The 17,919-nt window shown below is 40.7% G+C and overlaps 1 long non-coding RNA gene across 2 annotated transcripts; it reads right to left on the bottom strand.

The window, feature by feature from the left end:
* Positions 1-919: 919 nt before the first annotated feature.
* On the bottom strand, positions 920-3,927 carry LOC145062531 (uncharacterized). 2 transcript variants are annotated; one of them, XR_013687597.1, is made up of 5 exons: positions 2,946-3,927; positions 2,767-2,839; positions 2,367-2,680; positions 1,340-2,240; positions 920-1,101 (listed from the first exon to the last, which is right to left on the bottom strand). It is a non-coding gene; the product is annotated as an uncharacterized LOC145062531 (long non-coding RNA). The 2 variants fall into 2 exon arrangements; XR_013687596.1 differs by having other exon boundaries at positions 2,767-3,927.
* Positions 3,928-17,919: the final 13,992 nt, after the last annotated feature.

Raw genomic sequence — 17,919 nt, 5'->3', positions numbered from 1 at the left:
CCTTACGACGCGCGTGTTAATGACATGCAATGCATATCAAGAAAGCCCATGTCATGAAAGGCCATGTCATAAATGAAGATGACACACATTTTTGCGTATCATAATTTTAAATGTTTAAAAAAAATATAATTTATAGATTTACTAATTTTCAAATTAAATTTGCATTTCATATCTCATAATAGAAAATAAAATACCATATACAAAAAATATAATACATTGCACAAAAGTTAATGTCATACAAAAATACAATACATTGTAATACATTGGTATTAAGGGGACCTAATTGTACATTGTTATTAAGAGGTTTTCCCTAACTATATAACCTATTTGTATAACCAAGTCCAAATGAAAGTATCCACGATCTTCTTCCAGCAGTGTTAGATTTCGAACAAATTAACCTATATATTAATAAAAAAAATAACATTAACATATAACAATAAATAATAATAATAGCCATATTAATAAGTGCATTAAGTCAAAAAGAAAACACCACTACGTATTTGTCTATTTTGTTGACTGGATGAACTATGTGAATGTGAGTAAATGACCCTATTACCCTTCTGTACATATGAAGTAAAAAAGAAACACCCCTATGTCCCTTTCTTAGGCTAAATGAACTGTCTGAATGTGCGTAAATCAAATGACTATCTTACCCCTTTGTATGTACTATGTCAAAAAGCATCACCCCCTAATGATCTATCTGAATGCAAGTAAATGACCATTCTACCCCTTTGTATGTGTTAGGTCAATAAGAAACACACCTATATATCTGTCCCTTTTTTGACTAAATGAATGAACTGTTTGAATACAAGTAAATGACCATTTTACCCTTTTGTATCTATACCCATCAAACTAAAAGATACTGAATGATAAATGATAGATTAGTGGACGATATGTCACATAACACATACCTAAAAAAAAGCAAGAAACGGCTTCATTAACTTTCTTTTCAGTAGAACCCCATGATGATTGAAGATGTGCTTGTGAAAGAAGACAATAGCCAAGAAGGTGAAGAAGTGTGCACCGTTCGTTGTTTACACCCTGCATACCACTAGATGTTTTCTCCTTTAGTATATTTTGGTTAACCATAGTAAGAAGATGCTTCAAAAAAAACAAATATACAAATGAAAGAGGTGGGATTTGGAAGGTGTTTTGAATATACACGGTTTTGATGTTTGAAAAAACTTTGATGATCAAGTAACAGATTTATCTGCATATGTAAATTTAATGAATAAGCTTCTAGCTTTGTTTTGACATTTTTATTGTATGTATTTATGTATGTATGTATGTATATACGCATAAACATTTCTTTTTCTAGAATAAAACATCAAGTGCTGACCTGGCCACCCAACTTCACCATGTAGCTTAGTAGCAACAGTATTCCCATTGCAAGAACATTATATTTATTACTTGTCCTAACAAAACAAATTGGATGCATGCATGTTAATTAGTGACCTTGTGAAACTGACCAAATTAGTTTGATTGTTTGTGCCATTACACACCTGTTGAAACAAGAATCACAAAATAAATGGCACTAACAGAGATTGACAAACTTTGAGTAATGAAACAAGGGCTTCTGATAAGAGGTGTTCCATATAGGTTGGTATGATCTATAAATTTTTGCTTAGGTAGAATCTCTTCTTTGGGAGTTGTTGTATATGATCTATAAATTTTTGATAGATCTTTTGAACAAGAATATGATAGAAAGATTGTGTACCTTATCATAAAAATAACCATATAGTCGAAGGATATTAGGATGCCTAAGGTGACTTTGTATTTCAACTTCATCGCAAAGTTGGTGCTCCACCTAGGATTGTTTGAGTTGGCTTTGAAAAACACCATTAATGCAATAATATGGCTGCTCTATTTCAGAAAACACAAATATGATCAACAACATAGAATTGCTCATTGTTCACACCAGACTGCTTAATTTCCTTCTCTGGCAAAACAGCACAGGAGGGCAAAATCGTGATTTTTTTCATCTTCTCAAGTTCAATTCGTTACATGTTACGACATTTTTGGAACTATACCTCCTCCATGTCCATGATTTTGGTAGCTCCTTGTAATCCCATCACCAACAAGATCATTAAGTAACTGTGCAGGATCTTTAGCTCCACCATGTTGCGGTAACATTGTTCTAATAGCAGTACCAATCTCTAATGACACTGGATCCTCCTTGCATACTCTTTCCTTTTTCAAAACTACCATTTGAATCATCTCCAGGGGAAACGGGAGGTACTCTACAACAAAAATAAAGATTTTGTATCGGACATGAACACTGCCAAACTTTAAAAAAAAATTAAAAATGTTTACAAATGTAAATATTTTGTTAATATATATATATATATATATATATATATATTCACCTGCCATTCAAGCATAACTCCATCATATGGACAAAAAAGGTTAATGAAACGATGGCGTGCAAGCTGAGATGCATAGATTCCTACCAACTCTTCATGTTGTTTTGAAAAAAGAAACATAGCATACCTGAAAATTACATATTTTCCCATATTAAGTTCAAACAAGTTAAAAGAAATAAAGTAAATGACGAAGAATAAGATCAGCAAGAGTCATTGTCTTCTCCTTGAAAGCATCTTTCATTTCATCAGCAAGTATATGACGAAGCACAAGAACTAAATGTGTCCCAAAACGGATCATCTGTGGGTCGCCATGTGGCCTTCCAAAAAGAAAAAACAATTTCAAGAAAATCTAAAAATGAAAAAACTTAAAAAAAATGAAATGAAAGAGTGATGATTTGTTTACCTGAAAATATCTTCATCGCCTCCTGATGGAGATATCCATGACCATATAAGGTCAAGTAAACGAGGAATACCCCCTAACATTAAACTCATATGTTTACAAAATTAATAAAAAAATCATGTTATTTGACTTATTTCTATTCAAATAAAAAAATGTAAAAAGGAAAAGAAAAAAGTGATAACCTCAATCTGGCGATGTTGCTCCTTACACCCTCGAGTTACAACTTTATGTACAGACTTACTAAATCATAAAAAAAATTAAGTACCAAAAATCTTTGTTGAACTAAAAATATAAATCCCAGATTTATACTTTTACCTTGAATGAAGCTTTTGAAGAAGGGCAGAAAGGTCACGTGGTTGTTGGCTTAATACTTGAAGTGGCCAATTTTCAGGTCCAAGAAGTGATTCAGAATTAATATCTTCACTTCTTTCACTTTCACCAGATAACTCCAAGTCAACTTGAACATTAAGCCATGACTTGGTCAACGCCCAACATGCAGACTGAAATTGGTCAAACCTCAATACAAAGTCATTAATATCTTTCACTTCTTTCACTTCCACCAGATAACTCCAGATCTTCTCCTTAGCTATGTAGATATGACCAAACTTTCCTCTCCCTAGTGGCCTCCCAATGTCAAAGTCATTAAGCGTTCACCTACTATTTTCTGTTGTTGCATCTTTATGCACCTGTAATCTGGCACAACCAGTTAATGTCCATAAAATCAACATTAGAACCAATATGCCTTTTACCAGGATTCCAACAATTTTAATTTAACTTCAGATAAACCGTATTCAATTCCACATTAAAATAAAGCAACATTGTATTGATGGGTTCACAATTAGGTTCACCTCCCGAACAACAACAGTAGATGGGTTCACAATTGGGACTCCTGCCACATGTAAAGCTCCTGAATCTGTCATGATTGCATGAGCTGTCAAAATCCCACTATGCCCAACTCCCAAGAGGCCTTTGCTTGTGCAATATCATTCAGATGTGCCACTTTGATTTAGTGGCCATTCAGACCAGTGGAGCTGAATAAATCCATATGAGAAAACAGAACATACACATAGAAAATTTGCCCATCCAGTTGGAGCTTGAGGTTGTTGTGAGAGAAATTTTTCTTCAAATGGTGACTTTGTAGAGCAACCTGATTTTGAGGAAAGCCACCTATACTAGTTTTCACAAAAAGAAAGAAAGGTCAAGGATGATTCACAGTTTGAATATAGATAACCAGAGGGTACAAGTATAATACACAAGACACCTTCTTTTTTGAACGAGACTAAATTACCGTTTTACCCTTACGTTTCAAAATACAAAATTTCATAATGTTCATATCATTTTTAACAAAATTTCACAACGTTCATATCATTTTTAACAAATCATACAAAAAAATATTGTTTTTCGATGAAACCAAGCGGTACAACCAAATACTGTTTTTTTTTCTTTTTTTCTTCAGGTTAATTAGATGTTAAATCGAGTATAGCAGCAGATTTTTTTTTTTTTTTTTTCAAAATCAAGTACCACAAAAATGTAATATGTTACCTTTGATTTTTCTGCTCTTGCTGCAACAACTAGGAATGAGAGCCAAAAGGAGGAAAATACAAGTTTTATATTGGTTGATCTCTGCTGCTGGAAGATCTGTATTGTCAAGGCAATAATGTTGTTATTCCAAAAGAGCACAAGATCCACCCCTCAATAAGTGTTTCTAATACTTCAGATCATTGTTATGTGACTATTTACATGCATTTTCAAATTGATAGCTCATCTATTCTTCCCCTCGATTAGCTCTTCCAACCCCTAACAATATGCACAACTCCTACCTAGTCTAATCAAATCCACCATCAAAGATATATCTATCACTATCCAGTTGAAAAGGCTATAGAAATATTAATTAAAGCTGTCTGTTTGTTCAGAAACATCTTTTTATAGCCATTATTAACAAATCAATACACATAGATACACACAGTTAAATAGATAAATATACACACATGTAATCCTATGAAAGCTCATGAAATCCAGTGAAATACGATAAATCTAGTTAAAAAAAAGCTTATAACACAATAAAAATATAGTAAATGTTCCTCTAAAACAGAAAAATGGGGAAATTAAACCCGAAATATTGAATTTCATGTACTAAAACCTAAAAGTAGTCAAAACCCAGGTACCAATTAACATACTTTGTGTATAAAAAAAAAAAAAAAAACTTAAGACAGAAGGTGAATGCTCTTATGGAAACAATATAATGAGGAAACGAAACCTGATCAGAGGTGGGAGGCACGTTTAGGTTGAAGTTGGTTGGAGATGAGAGAGTTGATAGTAGAAGAGGAAACATCGACAATATCCACAACAACCAAAGCTCTTAAATCTGTTAAGCGACAACTGATTGCGACTTTTTAGGGTTTGTTGAAAGCCCTGTGGTGGTGTAGTGGTGGTTTTGGGATGTTGCGAAGGCAGTGTGGTGGTGGCTCAAGGCTGGTATTGTGGTGCGATGTTGGAACGGTGGAGTTCGAGAGAAAACACAAATTGTGATGGGTAGCTATCGTTGTTGGTGATGTCCGGTTCATCAAAAGCCCTAGTTCTTCGGCCAATCGTCTATTTTGTGAAACAAGATGAAAGATGGAAACCTAGGAGAAATTGATAAATTATTTGATGTTTTGAGAGTGAGACAGAGAGAGCAATGGAGAAATTGATCTCGAACCAGATGTGTGAAAAAAACCCTAGAATTGCGATTTTCTTCGATCCCTATAATAATTGGCTCCACAAACGATTTTAGAGAGACGTATATGAAATTGAAAGCAAAAAGTGAATTTGTCTCTAATCTGAACCCCTCCTTTTGCCTTCTCGATTTCATCTTCAACTACTACTCCCTTTCCTTCTATATTTGTCACTTTATCTCTTTTCTTTATCTTCCAACTCTCTCTCCTCTTCTCTTTCTCTCTTCTAGAACTCTTTCTTTCGGTGCTCCACCGGTATCGATGACTCCAGTTGCTTTTGTGACGCCTCGTGGTAGATTCATCGTCGCTTTTTTTAAGAAGAGATCAAAGCCGAAGACGATGGAGATAAAGAGGCGGAATCTTCGGCATGCCTTAGTTCACAAGGTGAATCGTGACCTAGAGGAGAGAGCAGAGAAGTAGAGGAAGGAGGGTACTTCAAAATTTTGGGAAATTTGGTTTTCCCCCTTACCTATATCAAAGAGGAGGGACGCGCGTATTAAAAATTATAAAACGACATTTCTATACGACGCCCATTTAATTTAGGTGCCTTCAGTTTTTTTAATTTTGTTTTTTTCGGACACTAATTTTAGGGCACGTAAAAATGCACGTCCTAAATTCTTCAAATTTCTAAAGATCTGACATTATTTTTAGGGCACGCCCTTTTGCGTATCATTAATCAGTGCGTGTCGTAAAAAGCGTGTATTAAAGGTCTGTTTTCTAGTAGTGAAAAATGAAATTTTTAACTTGGATTTTTGGGTCATTACATGTTTTATGTACAAGTACGATGCATTGTCACTTGACAGTGTTGTAATTGATACTTTTCGTCACATATACCCGCACTCAAACGTGTTGTTTGATCTGGCATCCTAAAATAACCAACATCACTCCAACCTCCACATTCTGGGTCCATCTATCGTAATGGTCATGTTGAAAACTACTCGACTGTGCTTTGTCTTAAGATCTTTTCCTACAGGTCCTCCTTCAAACTATTAGGCTAACGCTATATTCAGATAGGATATGAACCTAAGTTTAGGTTATTATCCTTACCCATCCAAGTGTTTTATGTGAATTATATTAAATCATTAATAATTCACATACAAGGTCTATACATCACTCATCGCTATTCTTCACTATGTAACGAAGGATAATTTATCAAACACCATATTAAAGCATATTACATCACTACTCTTTATTATGTAATTATGCATATTTTATCAAACACCATATTGAAGCATGTTACATCACTAGCATGCAATTGTTCTATATCATAGAAAAATAAATCTCCACAAACATAACAAGTAAAATCATCACACATCAGAATGAAAACAGGGTCATCACAGTATCATGAACCTTGCAACACAATTTATACCAAGCCAACACATAAATTGTATAGAATACAATACACCCGAAATAATATTTCCATAGTAAAGTATCAACACTTCGAATATATATAACAGACAAAAAAAAAAAGACACAAAGCACTACATTTTAAATTTGGATCAATCGATTCATTCCTAAGATATGCAAATTACCAGAATGTACTAAATTTTTCCATAAGGATTGATTAACCTCTAGTCTATGTTTTAGGAAACAATAAATAGAGGAAATTATTATCTAGGAAGCAATTAAGCATCCTAAAAGAACCCACAAGAGCCCGATAAAAAAACGAGCCTCAAAATAGAAACAGGAAATACATATCACACTACAACTGAATAGTTGTGTCAAAAGGATTCAACATATCGTGACCCAGGACAACACGACACCATTTCATCGCATCGCGGACCTTGCCTCATCGTTTAATGAGTATGTTGATAGTTACATGATTTATTCCAATCATCATCCCTCTCATTCTTGGTCCAGGTCCGATCAAAATCTCTTTTAAGAAGATGTCAACCCATCATGACCACTATTAAGTTTCCATGATGGCTAGAACACTTTGGATACAAAAATACCACTATATACCATGAATTTTTCATCATCCATGAATATATATTGAGTGTGAATTATTTTGATAGAAAATAACTCAAAGGATTAACCACATACCTTTGGGAAAATTTAGTTCATTATGCACCCTTTGTCGAGTTAATTGGCTAAAGCTTTCTCTCATGTGTTTGGGATGGATTGCACCTATAAAACTAATAAATATAACATGCATGCCACTCTATGATATCATTGGTGTTTCATGTTTCAATACATCCTTGTAAGGTCACACTTTATGATCTGATGAGTCAAACATTCTACATGTTAACCATCAGCGCCATCACCAACATCAGCGCTAGCGCTAGCACCTCAAGACCTTATTAACGTCTGCTTCTAGGAAATATTGAATAAAAAGCAGATCCAATAACTTAGTGATAAGGATAAGTTCTTAGTATATAATAGATACAATCCCTTGATTGAAGCGATATACTAGTATAGTCTAGTATATATTTAACATTAGGGTGAAACCCTAATGTTAACCTCTTGGTGATCATCTTTGTGACAATCGTTTTCTTGGTGAAAACAACCCCTTTCTTGGTGAAAGACATCTTTTTGATTAATTTGTGTTCTTTACTTTTTTTTCTTTTTTTGAATTGAGTTAGTTTGTTCTTAGTTAAATATACTTGAAGTGTATCCAAATCTTCAACTGGTATCAGAGCGGGTTTTTGATATACTCAAGTAATTATGTCGAATACCTCTAATCCGAAATCTTTTGGTCTCAACAAGATTCCTCCTTTCGATGAGCACAAATTAACCACGTGGAAAACTAAGGGTGTGGTTGTTCATGAAACTGTGGACTATCAGATGCTTAAGATTGTTGAGAAGGGTCCTCACATTCCTATGTATCAACCTATGGTTAACAATGCTCCTGTTGGTCCTTTGAAGCAAAACCTAGAGACTAGTTATGACGATGATGACAAGAAAGTTACTAGTCTTGATGTGAAAGCTAGAGAAACCATAGGAAACTCTCTTCCCTATCACATGTATCATCTTGTACAAAATTTTGAATCGGCTGAAGATATGATAGATACGTTGACTGTGGCTTATGAAGACATTGTGGAGGTTCAAGCAGCTACAATCAACAACCTCAGTCGGAGATATGAGCATTTCTTTGTTCAACAAGATGAGTCTCTAACCCAAACCTTTAACAGGTTTAACTGTTTGGTAAATAATATACACAGGCTGGGAATCATCATGCATTCCTCTCAGTTGGTTCTGAAGTTCCTGGATTCTCTTAGGAAGGCTAGGAACATCACGTTGATGTTCTTAAGAACAGTGAAAATGTTAATGCCATGGATCTCAACTCCTTGTTTGGAAATCTACGAAATTACGAAGAGACTAAATCTCTTCGTAAAGATATCATGAAGGATTCAAGCAAATAAAAGTCTGTACCTTTGGTTTCTCGGAAGGAAGAAATAAAGCAGATCAATGACTCATATGACTATGATCACGGTGAAGAGAGTAGTGAATAAATTACTGATGAACTTGTTACCAGCGCTGCACTTATTGTCAAACGTTCTGAAGAAATCAAATCAAATGGAGTTTGAAGAGCTAAGTTAAAGGGAGGCAGTTCAGCAAGGAGATCCACTTCAGAGAAGAGAAACTCAAGTAACCATTTTAACTATAGAAGCCCTAATCATTTTTCCAGGGACTACAAAGAAAAGAAAGAAGCTCAAAGTCTAGAGAACTATGGAGTCTTGTACAAGAATTTGTTGGCCCACATGAAGAAGGATAACATCTCTCTGCCAAAAGACTTCATTGCAAATAAGAGGATCGTGAAGAATGGGTGGAAGAAGAGGAGACATATGAAGATGAGGGGATGAATGTTAAGGGTCTAATGGATCTTGTCAATGGTTCCCATGATGGTAATCTCAACATGTGTGACGGTGATACCTCTGAAGTTGTCCAAGAGTCGACTCAAAATCTAGACCATATTTAGTTCCTTGACAGTGGGTGCTCTAGACACATAACCGGTCTCAAGTCCTACTTAACATATATTGTGGAGGAAGATGGTCCTATTGTGGTTTTTGTGACAACAATGAAGAAGTTGTCATGGGCGTCGGAATATTTGAGTACAGGGCGTTCAAGATGAAGGATGTTCTATCTCAAAGGTTAAAAAACCTATATTTTCTCCATCAGTCAACTTTGTTACGCTGGTTATAAGGTTCTCTTTGATTGCCATAAAAGGAAGGTTTTTTACTCTAAGAACAAAATTGTTCTTACTGCAATCAAGGACAACAAAATTTATATGATTTTATTTTACTTGTTTAGACAATGCTACTTTATGTTTTTTACTTTATGCTTCGCTACTTTAAAACTTCTGAACATAAGCTACTAAAATTTTAGTTCACTGTGATATTTTTTTGCTTTAAAAATTCTTTTTAACTTTTATTTTACCAAAGAAGTATTTATTGTACATTATATAACTAAGATTGCCTACGCATGTTCTTCTCTCCTGATAGCGACCTTAACTGATTTGTTCCTTTGGAAAGAATCAGCATGTCATTCCTTTGGCGCAACATCTTCTGAGTAGAGTTTGTTGAATTTGGCTCTGCATATTTTCTTCAGCACCAACTGCTCTCTCCCTGACGCTGATGCTCACGTTGATTGACATGACGCATCCTGTTGTTGAGAAAAGATAGGAGAGAATTGTGTGAAAATGTGTTCTTCTAGGCACATATCTCTTCCTTCTTGAATAGCCTATCTATTTTGAAATAGGATGAAGTGAAGTTTGGTATCATAGGACATCTAATTTCCATAGATGTTGTCACTACTACTCCACTTCCCCTCTAAAATCCAAAGACCTCTTCAATAAGACGGTGGTCCTCATCTCTTCTATCACGGATCACAACGAGTGGAACCTTCTAGTTTTTTCTTGGTGACTCTCATATCTCGAAGGTTACAAAGATTGGATCCTTTTAACTCATTGGTTACAAAGACCGGTTCATGTTCCTCTCTTGTTCTTGATCATGAACCTTGGAATCAATCTGCAATACTTCAACGATTAAAGGCATTTTCTCTCTTTGGTATCTATAAATTGTGTTGTTGTTTGACATTTTTGATCTTGCTTGCTTATTCTGTAACACCGTGAATTTTCAAAATAATTTTTCGCCAATATAAAAACATTTCTCATTTAATTTCACAAAACGTTAAGTTTAAAATTCCAATTCGTATCATACAAATCCCAAGATCACATAAACATATATCTAAAGTCCCCTGAGTGTGTACGGATCAAGCCAGCGCCTTTCCACGGTCATTGCTAGTACCTGAAACAACAACACTAACACTGTAAGCACGAAGCTTAGTGAGTTCCCCAAAATACCACACATAAAACACATATTAGCCACTCGAGGCTATAACTCTATGGGTCCGTGCACCCAAACTCTGTGAACCCTCAGGTTCTAACTCTAGGAACCTTCCGGTTCCAACTCTGTAAACATGCACAGCATAAATCACATAGAAATAATGCAGTACAACACATAGCATACACATAACATACATACACTAACACATAGCTCTGATTACCTACTCAAGGTAAAGTATAGTGAGAAGACTCACCTCGCGTATCTCAGTATCTCACGAATCCTGGAAATCCCTCGTGCTCGATCCTCCGAGCTCTAATCCTCCTATAACATCACATGACTCTAATTAACACTTTTTATCTCTAAGGTTGACTATCCCTAAGAAGTCAACACAGGTGAACTCTGGTCAACGGTCAACGGTCAACTTTGACCGGACTCGGCGAGTGCACAAGGGCAACTCGGCGAGTCTAGACGTTTTCACCAACTCTCTAGAATTCCCTTTTTACACGTCGAGTGCTCCCCCTGACTCGACGAGTTCCACCTGGCAGAATCGCGGGGCCACCCCGACTCAACTCGCCGAGTTCCAAGAACAACTCGGCGAGTCCCAGTTCGACTCAGTCCACTGACCACCCTTCCTAACTCGCCCTGACTCACTGAGTCAACCCATGACTCGACTGGACCACTCACTGGCCGATCTAAGGGCAATCTTCAAGCTACTCGCCGAGTCTGCTCATCGGACTCGGTGAGTCCATGCCATGCAATCACTCAAACTCGCTTCTAAGGTCAGATCTGTTCCATCAACTCATAGATCTGGCCTTCCTAGACTGATTCACAACGTAAAGCCCCTATCTTGGTGTACATACAACCTCTATATGGCCATATATGAAGAATTATCAACAAATACCACAACTCAAGGTCATAACCTCCATTGTTCTTCATAAAGCTTGATGAATGAGTCTCTCTGGACCACTATGGATCCAGATCCAAAGCCTCATCACTAGCAAGGGACTATTTGGCCATCAAATCAACCCATCAAAGGCCACAAGAAACCCTAAATCCGATTTTACTCCACAAAACAGAAGATGAGCCGAAATCATACCTCTAGATCGATGATCTAAGCTTCAAATCCACAGTATAGCAACCTCCTTTGCTTCCTCTTGGCTAGAACCTCCCTCTCCTTTGCTAAACAACACACAAAGGTCAAGAAATGCTTCCTTTCTCTCTCAAAACGTTCAATCACTCTAGGGTTTCTCTCTATGGACTGCTGAGTACAAATGACGGCCATAAGGCCCTTTAAATAGGTCCCAAACCCGAGAAATTAGGGTTTCATTAAACAGCGCGGACTCGCCGAGTCCATATCCTGGACTCGCTGAGTCCAGGCAAATCCCGCGTCCAGAATCACGATCCTACTCGGCAAGTCTGAGCTCCAACTCACCGAGTCCCCTCTCAAAAAACCAAAATCATAAACATAAAAGATACCTGGAAATCCGGGCTGTTACAACTCTCCCCCACTAGAACTAGACTTCGCCCTCGAAGTCTCGCTCTGAAAATAGCTCCGGATGCTGCTCCCGCATCTCGCGCTCCGGCTCCCAGGTCATCTCCGATCCCTTCAGGTGTTGCCACTGAACTAACACCAGAGGTACCTCCTTGTTCCTCAGAACCTTGGTCTTCCGATCTCTGATGGCTACTGGTCTCTTGGCATAATTCAGGCTCGCATCCACCTGAATATCCTCTAATGGAACCACTGCCGACTCATCGGCTATACACTTCCTAAATTGCGACACATGAAAAGTGTCGTGGATCTGCCCCAACTCTGCTGGCAATTCCAAACGATAGGCTACCCGGCCTACCCTCGCAATCACACGAAATGGACCAATATACCGGGGCCCCAACTTGCCCCTCTTCCTGAATCGAATCACTCCTTTCCAAGGAGAGACCTTCAGGAGAACGAAGTCGCCGACCTGAAACTCAAGCTCGGACCGGCGTCTGTCCGCATAACTCTTCTGTCGGCTCTGGGCGGTCAATAACCTCTGTCTGACCTGCTGAATCTGCTCTGTCGTCTGAAGCACGATCTCTGTACTGCCCATCACTCTCTGCCCAACCTCTCCCCAGCAAATGGGAGTCTGACACCTCCTACCATACAACAGCTCAAAGGGTGGCATACCAATGCTCGAATGATGGTTGTTGTTGTAGGAAAACTCTGCCATGGGTAAATACGCATCCCAGCTACCCCCGAAATCCAACACACATGCTCGAAGCATGTCCTCAAGTGTCTGAATCGTCCGCTCACTCTGACCGTCTGTCTGGGGATGATATGCGGTACTAAAATGCAATCTAGTACCCAACTCCTCATGAAATTTCTTCCAGAATCTGGAAGTGAAACGCACATCACGGTCCGAAACAATCGAGATCGGCACCCCATGCCGAGATACCACTTCTCTCACATATATCTCCGCCAACTTCTCCGCTGAAGAACTCTCACTGATGGCAAGGAAGTGAGCGCTCTTCGTCAACCTATACACAATCACCCAAATTGCATCAACTCCTCTGGTAGTTCTCGGCAATTTGGTGATGAAATCCATAGTGATCTGTTCCCACTTCCACTCGGGAACCTCCAATGGCTGCAACTTGCCATGCGGTCTCTGGTGCTCGGCCTTAACCCTGCGGCAGGTCAAGCACCTCTCAACAAACCAGGCGACGTCCCTCTTCATACAGGGCCACCAATACTCTTTCCTCAAATCCAAATACATCTTCGTAGCCCCCGGATGGATCGAAAATTTCGACCGATGAGCCTCTTCCATCAAAGAAGTACGCGTACCGCCCACAAACGGTACCCAAATCCGACCCTGAAAAGTCATAAGCCCTCGACCATCCGTAACGAACTCTGAAACCAAACCAACGACCCGTTCCCTCTTCTGCATCTCCGGTTGCATAGCCTCGGCCTGTGCCCCACGAATGGCATCCAATACCGGAGCTATCACGGTCAATCTCAAACATACATCTCATAGTGGAGTGCTCTCCGCCCTGCGGCTCAACGCATTGGCCACCGCATTGGCCTTGCCCGGGTGGTATAGGATCTCAGAATCATAATCCTTGACCACATCTAACCACCTCCTATGCCTCATATTTAGGTTGGGCTGATCCATCAAGTACTTCAAACTCTTATGGTCCGTGTATATCGTACACCGAACCCCATACAAGTAGTGACGCCAAATCTTGAGGGCGAACACTACTACCCCCAACTCTAGATCATGCGTGGGATATCTCGTCTCATGAGGCTTCAACTGTCTCGATGCATATGCTATCACATGTCTCCTCTGCATCAACACCACACCCAGCCCCAAAATCGATGCATCACAATATACTACAAAATCCTCCATCCCTTCCGGGAGAGCTAATACCGGGGCTTCGCACAACCTTTGGCAAGTGTCTCAAAGGAGGTCTGCTGCTCGGGACCCCATGAGAATGCAACACCCTTTCGGGTCAATCTGGTGAGTGGCACTGCGATCTTGGAGAAATCCTTGATAAATCTTCGATAATACCCAGCCAATCCAAGGAAACTCCTGATCTCAGAGGGTGACTTTGGCACCGCCCAACTCATCACCGCCTCAACCTTGGCCGGATCGACCAATATCCCTTCCTGATTAACGAGATGTCCAAGGAACTGGACCTCCCGCAACCAGAAATCACACTTGGAGAACTTTGCATAAAGCTTCTCCGATCTCAAAACCCCAAGGACCTCCCTCAAATGCTCCTCATGCTGCTCTCTAGATCTCGAATATACCAGAATATCATCGATAAATACAATCACCGACCGATCCAACATCGGCCTGCATACCCTGTTCATGAGATCCATGAACACAGCCGGGGCATTGGTGAGCCCAAAAGGCATCATCACAAACTCATAATGCCCATAACGCGTCCTAAACGCTGTCTTCTGGACGTCCTCATCCCGCACTCTCACCTGATGATATCCCGACCTCAAATCGATCTTGGAGAACCAAGATGCTCCCTGCAACTGATCAAATAAATCGTCGATCCTCAGCAACGGGTAACGGTTCTTGACCGTCAGCTTGTTCAACTCCTAGTAGTCAATGCACATCCGGTGTGAACCATCCTTCTTCTTGACGAACAGAATAGGTGCTCCCCACGGCGAGCTGCTCGGCCGAATAAATCCCTTTCCCAGCAACTCCTGAAGTTGCGAGGATAACTCCTGCATCTCTGGAGGTGCAAGACGATAAGGCACCTTAGCGATAGGTGCGGCCCCCGGAACCAAATCAATACCAAACTCCACTTGCCTCACAGGAGGCACACCCAGCAACTCCTCGGGAAAAACATCTGGAAACTCACGCACCACCGATACCTCCTCAACTGAACTTGGTCGCTCGGAAGTCGCTCGCGTATCCATCACATACGCCACAAAACCCTTACAGCCCTGCTGTAGATACTGCCTCGCCCTAGCGGCCGAACAAAAAGCTGATCCTGAACGTGTACCCTCATTGTATACTGAAAGAACTCCTCCACTAGGGTCTCGTATGGTCACCAGTTGACGCTCACAGTCGATAACCGCGCTGAATCGGCTCAACCAGTCCATGCCCACAATGACACAGACATCACCCATCGCAATAGGAATCAGATCAATCGGAAACTCAACCCCGAAAATCTCTAACACACATCCCCGGAGAACCTCCGTGGCACAAATCACTCTATCGTCAGCTATGGAAACTCTCAAAGGTCGACTCAATGCCTCACGACTAACACTGATATGTTGACTAAAGGCCAAAGATACAAAAGAACGACTCGCACCCGAGTCAAATAACACTAAAGCAGGTACAGAGCTCACAAGGAAAGTACCTACGCATAACATAACATAAGCATAATATCTCAACATCAAAATAAATACATGAAAGGAAACATACCAGCCACAACATCGGGCGCAGCGCGGACCTCCTCCGCAGTCAGCTGGAAGGCTCTCCCTCGAGCTCTCGGCGCCTCCACCTTCACAGGCCGACTCTTTGTAGCTCTGATGGCGGCAGGAGCAGATCCCTGAGATGCTCTGCGCAACTGCGGACGCTCGGCCTTCCGGTGTCCGGTCTGGTTGCAGTGAAAACACACTGCAAACTCCTTGGGGCAGTCCTTGGCCATGTGCCCCTCCTTGCCACATTTGTAGCAAGACCCCGCTCGACAAACTCCGTCATGACCCTTGCCGCACTTCCCGCAAGTGCGGCCCTTCTGGCTCCCTGGTCTGGGATCAACGGGCTTGGCCTGCTTGGCTACCGGCTGCAACTGTGCCAGTCGCCGATCCCTCCCCTGAGACTCCGCCTCCTCCCTGGCCTGAGTCTCAAGCTTAATCTCCCTCTTCCGGGCATTTGCCTGAAGCTCGGCAAATGTCCGGTACGAGGAGTTCGCAGCGAACTCCCGAATATCCCGCCTCAAAATGCTCAAGTAGCGGCTCATGCGTGCCTGCTCAGTGGACACGTGCTCAGGGCAGAACATCGCCCTCTCATGGAACATCCTCGTGATCGCTGTAACTGACTCACTACCCTGCTTGAGGGTCAGAAACTCCTGTGCTAAACACTCCCTCTCCACCTGGGGAACGTACTCATCCCGGAACATGGTGGTGAACCTCTCCCAGGTCACCGCCGAAAGCTCAGCATGCGTAAAATGCGCCGTCACAAACTTCCACCAGTCCTTCGCTCCCAAGCGAAGCTGGTTCAGCGCGAACCGAACCTTCAAATGCTCAGGAGACGAGCAAGTGAAGAAACACCCCTCAATATTAGATATCCACCTCATAGCTGCCATCGTATCCTGAGTACCATCAAACTCTGGTGGTTTTGTGTTGCTGAACTCGCGGAACAGCAACGCGTCACCACCCTGCGGCCTCACAGCAGCAATCGCTGCGGTAGCCGCTGCAGCAGCAGCCTCAGAAAGAGCGGCATAACGCTCATCAAACGTCTCAATCAATGTGGTGTTTATAGAACCAAACATCTCCGGTATCTCTGCCCTGATGGCCGCAGCCACCTCCTCCTGAATGATCCGGTGGATCTCCTCCTCACTGGTACCACTGCTCTCAGGCATCAAACGTGTCCTCACCATGACCTACCTCTGAAATACAACATACGATAAATTAGAATCCACACGAGCATACTCACACTCGTCAACTCTTCTCTCCTTGATTCTTGGCATTCCAAAGATTCTTACTTGGGCTGCACACCGCTCCGGTGCTTCCAGTAGTACGGGCCCAATACTACTGTCCGCACCGCACCAGAATACACTCCAAGTCCTCCTCTTCGGATCCCAAGTCCCAAGTACTCTATCATGCGTAAACCACTCTCTAATAGATCTCTCATAAGCCCCTCACTGCTACCTACTCGCTCTCAAGCATCTCGTAGCAGCTCACCTCTCCCTAGGCTAAGGCATCACAAATCAGGCCACTCTAATCCTAATAGTAATACCTCGCCTACTCTAGCATGCAGATACATCATATCAATATCAATATCACATAATATAAAGGTATTTTGGGAAATCACCGTTCGGGCGCTGACTGATCGTACACACATCTCTTGCTCTGTGTTTTTCAAAAATCTTTTACTCTTTTTCGAAAATACATCTCAAATCCTCAGTTTGAGTTCAAATACGCCCGAAGGTGTACTCGAATCCCTCAAACCAAGGCTCTGATACCAACTTGTAACACCGTGAATTTTCAAAATAATTTTTCGCCAATATAAAAACATTTCTCATTTAATTTCACAAAACGTTAAGTTTAAAATTCCAATTCGTATCATACAAATCCCAAGATCACATAAATATATATATCAAAATTCCCCTGAGTGTGTACGGATCAAGCCGGCGCCTTTCCACGGTCATCGCTAGTACCTGAAACAACAACACTAACACTGTAAGCACGAAGCTTAGTGAGTTCCCCAAAATACGACACATAAAACACATATTAGCCACTCGAGGCTATAACTCTATGGGTCCGTGCACCCAAACTCTGTGAACCCTCAGGTTCTAACTCTAGGAACCTTCCGGTTCCAACTCTGTAAACATGCACAGCATAAATCACATAGAAATAATGCAGTACAACACATAGCATACACATAACATACATACACTAACACATAGCTCTGATTACCTACTCAAGGTAAAGTATAGTGAGA

This window comes from Lactuca serriola, chromosome 7 (assembly GCF_051521515.1).
Source record: "Lactuca serriola cultivar US96UC23 chromosome 7, Lser_US96UC23_V15, whole genome shotgun sequence".
In the NCBI taxonomy this organism is placed as follows: domain Eukaryota; kingdom Viridiplantae; phylum Streptophyta; class Magnoliopsida; order Asterales; family Asteraceae; genus Lactuca; species Lactuca serriola.
This window is presented reverse-complemented; position numbering and strand designations above follow the sequence as displayed.